The sequence below is a fragment of the Papio anubis genome, chromosome 20 (genome assembly GCF_008728515.1).
Source record: "Papio anubis isolate 15944 chromosome 20, Panubis1.0, whole genome shotgun sequence".
NCBI lineage: Eukaryota > Metazoa > Chordata > Mammalia > Primates > Cercopithecidae > Papio > Papio anubis.
In genome coordinates this window covers 16,494,108-16,503,047 of record NC_044995.1, presented here as the reverse complement: position 1 = coordinate 16,503,047, position 8,940 = coordinate 16,494,108, and the positions used below count along the sequence as shown (strand labels likewise).

General features: G+C 39.6%; 1 pseudogene; it reads right to left on the bottom strand.

Moving 5' to 3' along the window:
- Nucleotides 1-1,007: 1,007 nt before the first annotated feature.
- LOC101023019 lies at nucleotides 1,008-4,173 on the bottom strand (annotated as a pseudogene).
- Between the last annotated feature and the right edge of the window lie 4,767 nt (nucleotides 4,174-8,940).

The window sequence follows — 8,940 nt, the reverse complement described above, 5'->3', positions numbered from 1 at the left end:
TTTTCTCCTTAAATTTATTGATGTATTGATTTGTACTTATGACTTTCTTAAATTTTAAACATTTCTTGTAATATGCTATAATTTTTGTCATACTACTAGAGTTCATTTGGTGATATTTTAATTAGAACTTTTCCATCTATAGTCAAATGAGGCAGTATTATAGTTTCTTTTTCTTTTATTGATAAGACTTTAGAGTTGTAATGATCTGTTCTTTAACACCTAGAAAAAATTTGTCCTTAAAGTATTTACATTTTTGTATCTTGATATTTTATGAGACTTGCTAAATTCACTTAGCTTTAGCAGGGTTTATTTTTTTATAAATTACTTAGAATTTTCTATAAACACAATCAGGATATCTGTGAAGACAGTTCCTTCTAATTTATATTTCATTTATTTGCCATACTGCACAGGCTAGGGCATTCTGTAGAGTGTTGAATGGAAATGCTCAAAGCAAGGCTGGGCGTGGTGGCTCATGCCTGTAATCCCAACAACATTTTGGGAGGCTGAGGCAGTTGGATCACCTGAGGTTAGGAGTTCGAGACATGCCTGGCCAACATGGCGAAATCCCATCTCTACTAAAAATACAAATATTAGCTGGGCGTGGTGGTGCACCTATGATCCCAGCTACTCGGAAGGCTGAGGCAGGAGAAGAGCTTGAACCCTGGAGGTGGAGGTTGCAGTGAGCCAAGATCGTGCCACTGCACTTCAGCATGGGGGACAGAGCCAGACTCTGTCTAAAAAAAAAAAAAAAAAAAAAAAAAAATTCTCAGAGCAGACATCCTTGAGTCTGACTTTAGTGAAAAAGCAGTCAATAATTTATCATAAAGTTCTATGTTAGCTGTATATTTTCCCTAGATATTCTTTTTGTTTTTTTGACAAATCTTGGGTCAATTTGCCATTGAAGTCATCTGAATCAACCTCTCTTTGCGGAAAAGACTTTTAATGGTAGTTTCAAGGACAATATACCAAAAATGTTGAATTTTTCTATCACAGCAAACAATTGAAAATGAAATCAGGAAAATTTCATTGATAAAGAACATAAAATGCTTAGGAATATATTTAATAAAACACATGCAAGACTACTACCTAAAAATTACACAATTTTGTTGAGAGAAGCTAGGGAAGGCCTTAATAAATTGAAACATGCACCATAATCACAGATGAGAAGACCCAATGTTTAGAAGTCATTTCTCAAATTGATCTAGGGATTCAGTGGAATCCTGTCAGAATTTGTTCTGAGCACAGCAATGAAGTGAGGATTGGCGGGTGCTGGTGTAGCTGCACTTTGAGGTAGGTTCATTAGCTGTTGCAAAAGGCTAGTGATAGTCACTGTTAGAAGATGATAGAGGAGGAGAGAGAAGGGACTCAGTAAGCATGGCAGCACCTCATCTTGTGCATCCTTCTTGATAAGGAAAGAGAGGTCCCTGGCTGTTGTCATGAGAATGTCAGCTGCTTGCTCTGTGGAGAGGAAAGGAAGAATACAGGCTACCATTGTCTTCCCTTTTCGGATACACATGATCTGTACAAAGTGGTCATCACTAGGCCTCTCTTGTCCAGGCTATTTCCCCCTTAAGTTGTCATACATGCTACAAATTTTGTACTTTCGCTCATCCATTAGAGCAGGTCATTCTTCTAGACTTAGGAGATAATGTCTTTCATAGTCCTCCACGTCAAGGAGCAAACTGTAAGTTTTCTCAATTGTGACAGGGGTTTTTCTCCTCTTGTTTCGTACTTGTTTTCCTTTTGTCTCATCATCCTCACTCCAAGACGTTACAACACCATCAATCATTTTTCGGAGATTATTCACACTAGAAACAGTAAGCTTTCCCAAAGAGCCCTCAAATTGTACTGGCTTAAAGGCATGCTCCAGTTTGGCCACCTGAGGGGTGATAACCTTGGTGCACTCCTTTTTAGGGCCATCACCTTGTATTTCTTCAGCAGCTGATGGTTTCTCCAGCTTTTCAAAGTAATTCTGGTAATAAAAATCATCCAGGTAGGGATCAGTGCTGTGCAGTTGCATCATCTGAATTTTAGAGGCCCAATCCTTTTCCTGCTGCATCCATATCCATTGGCATATGGATCCTTTCAGAGATGATCGTGATGACTGCTCCAGTGACTTCCTCTATCTCCTGCACCATTGAGATTCTGATGCTGATTTCTATTCTGTTGCTGTCTCTGATGCAAGAGTCAATGGTGCTGTGGATGGAGGTGAGTTGTGTCCAGTCTAAACATTGGGGCCTGAGATCTTAGGTTTTGCAAGTGAGGTTCTGGGCTGTGGAGGTGGTGTAGCGGAGGGTGGAGCACTAAAGGCATGGAAGCCTGGTGCTGGGGGAAGCATCTGCCCAACTTGCCCTTGTAGCAACTTGGGATTCATAGCAGCAAGTGGACTACAAATCCAGGGACCCATACAAACTGGCTGGGAGACATCTGTCCAGCCTGTTGTGCTCCTTCAAGAACCTGTGCTCTCTGAAGGGGGCTGAGAACAGGAGGAACACTAGGAGGAAAAGGGTGACCCAGGACGGAAGAGTTCAGGACACTGTAGAACTGATTTGGAGACATCGTCTCATCATAGGGAGCAGGATAACACGGTGGCATTGGGGGCCGAACATGGACAGGCTTCGAATGCAGAATCTTCCAAATTGGCCTTCCTTTTCAGTTGCTGGTTTCAGGTGGAGGAAAGTCTATGGACTAGGACTGCATAGGCTCTGTTGGGTAAAGCCATCTGCTTAGATGGGGTACCTATGGGAACAGTTCTAACAGGAGGACTGCCAATAATAGGTGAAGTTGACCATCTTGGTAATGCATGTTCAGAAAGGTCCTGATCATTTTCTGGACCCTGGGGGGCCTCTGAGGCAAGGCATATTCTAATACAGACACTGTAGACATTTCCTGAGTGAGCAGTGGTCCTCGGATTTGCCTCAGAACTTCAGATCCATCCCAGATACTGGAATTCAGACTTCCTGGTTGGGGCTGTAAAACTGGCCTGGTCTGTGCTGCCCTCATAGCTGGATCTTCTAGTTCATTTTCAATCACCATCTTACTGAGCCTTTCTGCCAGATTCTCCTCATGGTCACCCAACAAGTCTATTTCTTCCCTTTCTCCGTTGCCTGTTGGTTCATTAACTGCCACTGGTAGCTTTTCTTCCAATTCAGCCAGGCGCTCATGCTTCCTGCCAATCATCATCAACTGCACCTGACCCAAATGTATCATCATTGAATTGATCAATCTCTTCATCATCTTCTCTCAGTCCCTGAAAGTAATCTTCATCTTCATCCAGAAGACAATCCTCCCAAGACTCATAGTGGAACATTCTTGGGGAGGTGGGGAGGGAGCAGGGAGGGGAGTGGGAGAGGAAGGGAAGAAGCACGGACTCCCCAGCCTCCTCCATGGCCAGGTCCTCCACCAGCTCACGACCCCTGGCCACCTATTTCTGTTTCTCATATTTGTTCCTATGAATTCTAGTTATTATCATGTATCATTTCCTTACTCCAATACAACTCTGCTGTCATTTACTTCCTTTATGCTGCTATTGTCAAATATATTACATTTCCATGTTATAGGCCCAACAGTATAATTATGTACATATTGTATTATACAATTGTCTTTTAAATTTATTAAGAGAAGTAAAAGAAATGTGCATTTTTGCTGCCTTTTGTATATTATAAATATTTTCTTTTTAAAAATGTGGTTTTGAATTTCCATGTGGATTTACTTACTTTGTTTGAATAACGTTTACAATTTCTTATATGGTAGATCTGGGAAGGGCTTTATTTCATCTTCATTTTTGAAAGACAGTATGTTACTGCTTCACAGAGCTTTTGTCCTTTGAGTACTTTGAATATATCATCCCACTGCCTTCATCCCCTCCATTGCTTTGGATAAGAAGTCAGCTGTCAATTGATTGGTGTTCCATTGTTAAGTGACACATCATTTTTCTCTTATACTTTTCAACATTTTCTTTCACGTTTAGCACTTTTACTATGATGGGTCTGTTCATGGATATCTTTGCATTCACTCTGATTACAGTTTGTTGAGATGATTGTGGGTATTGATTAATGTTTATTCAACAAATTATGGATGTATTTAGCCATTACTGTTACTATATATTTTTTTGAGATGGAGTCTCGCTCTGTCACCCAGGCTGGAGTGCAGTGACCGGATCTCAGCTTACTGCAAGCTCCGCCTCCCGGGTTTACGCCATTCTCCCGCCTCAGCCTCCCGAGTAGCTGGGACTACAGGCGCCTGCCACCACATCCGTCTAGTTTTTTGTATTTTTTTAGTAGAGACGGGGTTTCACTGTGTTAGCCAGGATGGTCTCGATCTCCTGACCTCATGATCTGCCCATCTCGGCCTCCCAAAGTGCTGGGATTACAGACTTGAGCCACCGCGCCCAGCAATTTAGCCATTATTTCTTGGAATATTTTTGTACTCATTTCTCTTTCTCCTTTCCTTCTGGTATTCTCATTACATGTATGTTGGTGCACTTAAAAGTGTCTTATATTTCTTAAAGGCTCTGTTCATATTTTCTTTGTTCTATTTTCTCATTCTATTTTATTTTCTTATTCTTTTTTCTAGTGGGAAGATGGAATTGAGGTTGCATAATTTCCATTGATCTATTTGAAAGTTTTCTAATTACTCTGCCAGATCAAATTTATTTAGCCCTTCTAATGAATTTTTTATTTTGGTTACTGTGGTCTTCAACTCCAGAACTTACATTTGGTTCATTTTGTCATTTATCCTTATTGATTTTCTTTATTTGATGAGACGTTATCTTTACATTTTCCTTACTTCTGTGAATATATAATGGCTAAATTGAAGTTTTTGTCTATTAAATATGACACCTGTTCCCTGTCATAGGCCAACCTGTTGCCTGTTTTTTTTGTTTTGTTTTGTTTTGTTTTGTTTTGTTTTGTTTTAGACAGAGTCTTGCTCTGTTGCCCAGGCTGGAGTGTAGTGGCATGATCTTGGCTCACTGCAACCTCTCCCTCCTGAATTCAAGCAATTCTTGTGTCTTAGCCTAGTTATAGGCATGTTCTACCACACCTGTATTTTTATTTTTAGTATTTTTGTATTTTTAGTAGAAATGGGGTTTCATCATGTAGTCCAGGCTGGTCTCAAAACTCCTGAGCTCAAGTGATCTGCCAACCTTGGCCTCCAAAAGTGCTGTGATTACAGGTGTAAGCCACTGCACCTGGCCTGCTTGCTGTTCTCCTGTGTATAAGTCCAAGTTTCCCATTTGTTTGCATGCCTTCATTTTTGATTATTTTCCTAATAAGCAGACATATTAGGAAACATACTGTAGTGATTTGCCTGTCCCCTCTCCAGAGCTTGTTCTTCTTGTTGTTTGCTTGGTTATGTATTTTGTGTTTTGGCTATTTTAGTAAAATCTGTTTCCCTTTCCCCTTGCAGTGTGAACTATTTTGTGTTGTTCCTCAGCTTTAAACATATGCACAGTTACCCTGGTGTGACAATGGTTTTAAAAAGGAGTCTCTTTGACTATCTTTCCCTATCTCTTTGTTAAGATGACTGCCTCTTTGGTATTATTTCCAGCCCACTAGGCTCCACTGCCTTCTATCTGGTCACTCTATTGTTTTCAACATTTCCTTGGAGCATAAATTATTAAGCAGTTTAATATAATTTAAGGCAGGGCTAGTTTTTGAGGCCAGTTTTTGAGGTTTCTTTTGACCTTTTGGAGGGCTCCTTAGCTGTCTCTGCCCATGGAATTATCTGATTAAATCCCTGGCCTATGGTTTATGTTGTTGTGTTTACTTTTTAGGGGAGCTATTTGTTTGACACTGTTTCAGATAAATTCCATTCCTTTGGAGAGAGCTTCAGAGCTCTATTCTTATGGACCACCACTCCCTCTGGACAAAATCTCTGAACCACCGTTCAGGGTAATGGGCTGGATGGTAGCCATCTTGTTTTTTGTGTTATGAAACCACTGCCTTACAAGCAAGTGGAGGCAAGGGCAATCTGGGTCCAAATCTGAGCTCACTGTGCCTGGGTAGACTTTCCAAACTGTGGGTGGGGCTGAGGGAAGCCAAGGAGCCCCAAACCTCTTAGTTGCGTTCACCAGGAATTTAGCCACTTTAACCAAGAGGGGGTGATAAGAAACCCGGGAGGCATGCCCCTCCTGTTGATATATGACAAACCTTGATTGACAGCTGCAGCCCCATCCTCTTGGCAGCATCCACCCACAGTGAAGCTTCTATCAAATTGAGCTGTAAAGAGTAAAAGGGAGTCGGTTGTGTCTTAAACACCACAAATTCTCTTACCAAGTTCTTTGTTCTTACCAAGTGTTAGTAGAATTTCTTGATATTTCATTTCCTATATACTCTTTGGACACTTTCAGACCTCAAATGGCAAGGTTTTTATACATTTTTTTCCCAGTTTTACTAGAAAATGAGTTTGCAGAGCCCCACATCTACCATCCAGAAGTGGAACTACATATAGTCATTTAACAATAGTTTAGCATTTTCTGTCATCTCATTCTGGAGAATCATAGATGTGGCAGAAATACATATTCCTGAAGAAAAAAATATATCTCCCTCACAGGTACTGTGATTTCAATAGGGTGTGGGATAAGTACATGACAACATGCATGAGATAGATACTCTGTTCTCTATAGCTCTGTGCTTTTGAGTTAGAGAACATAAAAGATATATTGATGGTTATTACTTTTAACATGTCACAATCTAGTTGTAGCATTTAAGATTAAATTTGGTTGTGAGTAAAACAGTAAAATTGCCCCAAATTAAAGTGAATAAAAGATAATAAAAGTTCATTTCTCTATCATATATTATGGATGTAAGCCTGATATTGTGGCCTTGCTCCAAACCAATCATGAATTTTACCATTCTGGAATCAGAATGGAATGAACACTCAGACTTATACAGAACTTGGAAGAATAGTAAATAATTCACCCAGATTTCTCAAATATTAATATATTAAGCCAGTGTGTTTTAAGAGGTTTCCAGAATTGCCAAAATATTCACTTATATCCTACTTGCCATAAGTTGTGTCACATGACAACACCTTGGAGAAATAACTGCAGTCCTTATTCTAGATAGTCATAGCCAACTGTTAATAAAAATTACTGGTTCTATAATCATGAAAGCAGGGTAGAGTGGATATGGGGGCCTAATAAACAACAGATCCTGACCCACTGAGGAATCCATGGAGATGGTTTCACTTTGATCAATTACAAATGAAGACAGTGAATCCCTAGAGACCACAACTTGTGCAGAAGACACATGGAAATGGAACGGGATTCTGGAAATTAAGACACATAGGTCCATTATCCTTCATACCCCAAGGTGGATGATCACAATACCTTACAAAAGGATGACAGAAATCTTGTGTCTACTTTTTCTTCTTTTCTGGGGAGTCTATGAACATTCAAGATAACATCCATCATTGACTATTCTAAAACAAGTTTCTTCACAATGCTGCTCAGAAACACCATGACAAATTTGAATTGGAGCAATATTTCCAAAAATGGGACACAGATTAATGTATCATTTCAGCCAGGCCTTAATAGGAGATAAACTTCTCAGCTATCACCATACATAAAACATTATAATTCAATAAAATGCCAAATGCAAAAAGAGCAGATCACAGAAATTTAAGTTGAGAAAAATCAGAGTGAACTTCTGACCTTATGATGACATTTTCAACTCTGAAACTATTAAAATAATTCTAACAAAAACAGCATCTTTTTTTCCATACCTGTAACTGCCATGTGTACGCACAGCAGCCAGATTTTTTGGTCTTTAATGCTTTTTTCCTCTAAAAGGAACCAGGACTCCCTAAGAGGGTATTAAATCATGAGTTGATTCCATGACTCAGGACAAGAGGCATGGGGGACATGAACCAACAAACAGGATCAGTCTAAAACATCTTCTTACGGCCTGAAAACAATATTCCTTTAAAACATCAAAAGAAAAAAATAAGAAGTAAAAAAAAAAAATGTAAATGGATTCCTACTGGCCACATTATGTCAATTTGAGCATAAATAATCATAATTACTACAGGTGCTCCTCAACCTATGATGGGGTTATATCCAAATAAGCCCATCATAAATAGAAAACATCATACACCATATGTGTATTTATGACCTACAATATTTTCAATTTAACAATGGGTTTATCTAGATATAGCCCCATTTTAAGTCAAGGAGCATACTCTATGTCTTAGTCCATTTTGTGTTGCTATAAAGGAATATCTGAGGTTGGGTAATTAATAAAGAAAGAGGTTTATTTGGCTCACTGTTCTGTAGGATTTACAGGAATCATGGTGCAACATCTGCTTCTGGTAAGGGCCTCAGGCTGCTTCTACTCGTGGCAGATGAAAAGGGGCAGTGTATGCAGACATCACATGGCAAGAGAGGAAGCAAGAGGGTGAGGAAGGAGGTGCCAGGCTCTTTTGAAAAACCAGCTCTCACAGGAACTAACAGAGTGATAACTCACCCCCAATCCAGAGAGGATATTAATTTATTCATGAGGGATCTTCTCCCATGACCCAAACATCTCCCATTAGGCCCCACCTCCAACATTGGGATCAAACTTCAATATGAGATTTGGAGGGGACAAATATCTAAACTATAGCAGCATATCACTTTTGTACTATTATAAAGCTGAAAATTAGAAGTCAAACCATTTTAAGTTGGGGATTACAGGTGTGAGCCACCGTGCCCGGCCATGATTTTTAAATTTGTACATACTTGGCTTGTAACTTTAACAAATATATTAAAGTGTTTTATTATGTTTGCAAAGGGACTCTGACTTCCAACATAGTACTGCCAAGATGGCATGATGATAGAGTTTCATTGAAAGGCTGCCAGGGATTTCTTTTATGACAATTCTTAATGATACTGCCGGGATGTGCAATGACCCATAAAGGAGTTGTGCTGGGTTAATACCTAGGGAATCTTTTGATTTC